Source organism: Papaver somniferum, chromosome 8, assembly GCF_003573695.1.
Source record: "Papaver somniferum cultivar HN1 chromosome 8, ASM357369v1, whole genome shotgun sequence".
Classification (NCBI taxonomy): domain Eukaryota; kingdom Viridiplantae; phylum Streptophyta; class Magnoliopsida; order Ranunculales; family Papaveraceae; genus Papaver; species Papaver somniferum.
In genome coordinates, this window is record NC_039365.1 from 64,454,982 (window position 1) to 64,460,202 (window position 5,221).

The window sequence follows — 5,221 nt, forward strand, 5'->3', positions numbered from 1 at the left end:
CACTCTTGGCATTCTCCGGGAAATTTGTATTTCTGATACCAATGTGGTGACCTTCCACCGGGATTTTTTTAAGCACAAATAATATTAAATTTCTTCTCCGCCGAACTTTTATTATACGATATAAACCCGGAGAAACACAAGCTGCGCAACACAGGATGATCGAACTCTTTGCAACATCTAAGTACTTATTTCCATGTATTATTCTGATTGATTCATATAACTTTCTATCTCCCTGAATCAAACTATGCCTAAGAATTCTAGGATATATATCCGTAGAAAAAAAAATCAAGAGCTAAGCATGAATACCACCATAAGCTTTCAATTAATACCTTTATCTGGAAGTCCATCGACAATTTAGAGACTCTATATCCTGATATTCGTTTCCTTCCTTAGTAAGAATAACTTCCCTTGATACTTGGAAGTTAGTTAATAACCTATAAGAACTGCAAGACGGAGCTGCATTGGTAATCTCTTCTTGGGAACACACCCAATTGTCGATCCCATAAGCCTGCATAAGATCCATATGCAGATAATTATTAGATTGGGGTACAAAAGAAGAAAAAAATACAATCCAAGAGTATTAAACCAATGTAGCCGAAACCTAATAAATAACCATCAAATGATAAGTCTTTTACTTATCACTATAAGAATTTTAATAGCTAATTTCAGTAAACATAACAAAAAAATCTGTAAACAATGAGTTCTACGTCGTAAATAAATTGAAATAACATGGCTATAGATCAAGACTAAAAAAATCTAAACATCAAGTGTCAAATATTTATAATACAACTCTAAGTACATAAAAGAAGCAACGCTCTAGATGAATATGTCAGCCAAAATTTTCTCGTTAAGCTTCACTATGAAATAAAAGACAAATAGAAGGGAAATATGAGTATTAAAATTATAGGAAAAAGAAAAGCATAAGAGAATGAAGAAAAATTTATACCATCATCCATGTATACGAGTTCCCTTCCTTGTTTGATTTTAATTATCTTGCTTTACTTTTTTTGTTTAGTTGTCTTATACAAAAAAAAGCATAAGACAATTAAACAACAAAAGTAAAGCAAGATAATTAAAATCAAACAAGGAAAATAATCTATCTTACAAAAACAAACGGTTTTGGGCCAATCTGACGATTTTGGATTGGAGTTTTTAGCTGATCAACGACTCACAGTGCCCTGAAAATTCAGGAAATTGATGGAGATAAATCGTGGCTCATAATGCACCCTTATCCCACGCCCTCTTCCGACGGTTCAGATTCAACTTCTTCAGGCGTTACCTGCATAAATTTTTCAGAAGGATGTCAAATTCAATAGCGACCCAATTTTCCATTGGTTGATCTTCCGTTACGTTAATTTATTTTTCTCCAATTAAATGTAATAACATCTCCATTGATCTTACTTTAATCCACCGGTTTAATTCAACCGTTCAATTTCATTTGATTTACTGTTATTTTTTTATATTTTCTTTCCCCAAATTGCAATTTTAGTGATCTCTCCAATCAGCGATCAAAATATGTGGTTAATACTCTACATACGTTTTGGTATTTTGATTCCTTTTAAGTCAATGTTTGTTGTGTACTAATTAAGGTACTCAATACACATTCCCTGATTACCCCATATTTAGTTTCTCTCTATCTCCATAATCAATTTTGTTATTGTGAACATGTAAGTTTAATCATTTTTTGCATAGGTAGGTTGATTTGTTTTTCTGTATTTATGTTGTATTTTGTTATTTATCCAATACAAAAAATTCAATTCCTTACTTGCACTAGAGGCTATTCTTTACGACCTAAGTAGATTCTTTGTGTGTAACGATAGAAGCAAAACCAATAAAATGTCCCCATTTACTTTGTTACTCTAATCAGGAAGTTCATCGATTTCTTAAAGTATGAAAGGCCCTTAGTTCTTATGCTCATTCTAATTAGTATTAAGGTTGATTCACCTGCATAGAGTACTTAACATGTAGTTTTGTTTTGTTATTTCAGGAATAGTTGTTAGGGTTACTTAAAATCAAGTTTTAATGATTTCATTTTGAAGCTAGATAAATGAATAAATCCCTCGACTAACTGAAAAGTGAATCAACCTTAAGACCATCAAATAGCGAAAAGAGGAACTTAATGTATGATTCCTCTATGCTCTCTGAATTAAAGTTTTTTTTTAAAAAAAATTGGATAGTGGATACCGTTTTGTTTATCATTTTAGTTTTAGTTTAAATTGTTAACTTCTATTGGAATTTTATTTTTTGTAGGTATACTGTTGTTTACATTAAGAAGCACGGAAAACATCCAATTACGGTGATCCTCTTAAACAAGAAGCCGATCTTATCCCACTCCCTATTCACAAGAACTCTGAAGGTTGGTTATTATTCAAGTTTTATATTATTTTTTCTGATGATAAGAATTTACTTTTTGGTATGATGTCTACATGTTACAGTACGCCTGATTAGAATTTGAGTTTCACTATTCTCATTAATACCTTAGTACCACCAGTTGAACTAATTTTCAACTCATTGTACATATCTGAAATCTTGCTTATTTTTGATTTTTTTTCCTTCTTTTGGAATTGTTGGTGCTCTAAATATTGGTTTCTTTCACGTCAAATTTAAACTCCATGGATTTTGGTTATGTACCCATCAATGCTGTCACCTTAAGGTAACCTAATTACGTTTCACCTTCTGTAGACCTTGGTTATCAACAAGTGGAAGTTGATTCTACCGAGCCAAATGATGAAAAATATTAGTACCTCTATTTGTGTAACATGATGTCGTGTTTATTTGGGTTTGAATTTTGGTTGTAAAACCTTTTTTTTTGCTTTAGGTTAAATATCATTTCAAATTTGCAGGTTCAATGAAACTCTTTAGACTAAGGTGTACGCTTAAGGCAAGGGAGAAGGAAACATATTAGGTATCTCTACCAAGGTAAATACGTATACTTTTTTATGGAGGTCTAGTAAAACTCTTTTTTGTGATGTTTTCTGGATGAACTAAACATTGTTAGAGACCATGTAGCAATGGTCGCAAAATATAAAAATATAGGATATCGTTTTGTAACGTAGTATTTAGGGGATATATTAACACCCTCGTTCATGTTTCACCGCTTATTTTTCCCCAAAATATAATTTTGATGATCTCTCCAATCAGTAATCTAAATGTTGTGTTAGCACTCTACCTGTGATTAGGTAAGGTCGAATGAATGGGTATATTCACGTTTTTTTACTGTCAGTCTCAATACAAGATACTTTTGGATCCTCAATATGAATCGAGCTTCGTGAAAATATAAAATTTTGGTATTTCTATATTTACAGTTCGGAGTAATGATTTTTAAATGGTGTAGATGGATCCGTCTGGCTTAAGTTTCTCTTTTTTTTTTATTGTTGAAACCTACTGATAAGTGGTGACTTGAGCTGAAAATGAAACATTTTTTTTGTGTGTTTTTGGTTTGCAATGGTTGGGTTTTTTTATGAACTACTGCGGCTTCATGTAACTGCAGAAGGATGACAAGTTTTTAGTGTTTAGTCTTCTACCAACCAACCGGTTTCGTAATTAATGGCATATTTTCAAGTCATCAAATTCAACAAGAAATCTCATAGCATTGGCTAAGAGTTTTCAATCCTGCAATCATATATCAGCCTGTTACTCAATAATTTTGATAAACATCATCCACCAAGAAGAATTAAATAGGCCCCATAACTCTTCGCTAGACATTGTTTTAACTCGGTAGAATACGCTAAATTTTGTGCATTTATTTTTTCATTTGAAATGACGTGTTTGGATGACTATATATGTTATGAGTCTTTGTTATCCATTCGCCTACCCAGTTCAGTCGTCTTGAGGGATAATTTGCGAATGATTATTACTATTTTATATTTGTATTTTTAAATTTTGAGGTAACATTTTTGGCTTATTTTGTTAGGATATCTCTGATCAAGATGATCTATATCTCCAGAAAAGAGGAACATTTGGTACACGATAAGTGTAAGGAAACTCTGGAAGAGAGATAGGTTTTTTTTTTAACTATGAGGAGTTACTATATTCTTGGTGGAAGAATATGACGCAGGTTGGTCATCTTGCTGGTGATGCAAACATAGGGTAGGTTATTTTGAAAAAACTAGGCTACACAAGTATAATTCTCATGCCACTCTTTCTTTTTTTCGGGTTCTTAGTTGGTAAATGATTTTGCAAGTTATAGTTTGTATGTGATTTTACTGCTAATGAGTGAAGTAATCAAAGTCATTTAGCTCATGATTTTTTTTAGGCGGAACCGGAACAATTTTTGGCCTGAATAGTATCCAGTGGTTGCATTTGCCCAAGGTATTATCACATATACTAGAAGCTAAATTTGTTTTATATTATCACAAAATGCCAGTCTGCTCCTGAAGATTGATTACGTTAAGTTGGATTTTTCAGTTCTCAAGATCATACAAAAAGAATAGGTGATAAGTAGTGCCTTTGGCCATAAATACAGGCATGTCAACGAAATACTGAGTGAGACTGACCTAGCGGACGGTGATATCCATGTTTCGTACCACTATAATAGAGAAACTGACCACTGGCGGGGCAACTTAAAGATGCATAATGTAAGCTAATATGGTATATTTGAAACGTGCACGTGGATCTCCATATTACAGGTAGAGAGAAAAACAACTTCTAACAAGTGTGTTCGATGAAATAATCACTTACTCTAACCTACTTATATTTTTTGCAGGTCCACATATGAAAGTATTACTCATATTTGAGTGGAGTTGACTGACCCCACGAAAAAAATGGAGTTGCACCTCAACAGAGAGAAGATGACATCCCAAAAAATAACGAAAGATTTTTTTTTTTTTTACAAGGCTAGAGATGGCGAGTAGAGAAGGAAGGAAGGGTGTGTGCCTTGCAGCTAACCATCTACACGCCCGCCATTTATTTTCAGTATATCATTGGGTATTTGAGTCATAAAACTGGGATTCACATTGTCGGTGAATAACTGCGAAAACGAGAATCATTGTTATTATCTTTTGTGGAGCATCATAATGTGAGTCATGACTCGGAGTTTCTACTTTCTATAATAAATGAGTTCATATGATAGTTAAGAATTAAGTTTTCTTTGTAAGTCCACAGATAACGCATAATACGATGCTCTTTACTGGGAAGTGTTAACAGTGGGTCGATCTGTAGACAAGAGGAGAGACGGGGTCAGGGGAAAACCAAGGAACCTTATTTTGTGCATCAAACCAGA

The 5,221-nt window shown here is 33.2% G+C and overlaps 1 long non-coding RNA gene across 1 annotated transcript; it reads left to right on the plus strand.

The window, feature by feature from the left end:
* Window positions 1–4,255: 4,255 nt before the first annotated feature.
* Window positions 4,256–4,980, plus strand: LOC113303244. Its single transcript, XR_003337365.1, has 3 exons — window positions 4,256–4,311; window positions 4,408–4,628; window positions 4,706–4,980. It is a non-coding gene; the product is annotated as an uncharacterized LOC113303244 (long non-coding RNA).
* Window positions 4,981–5,221: the final 241 nt, after the last annotated feature.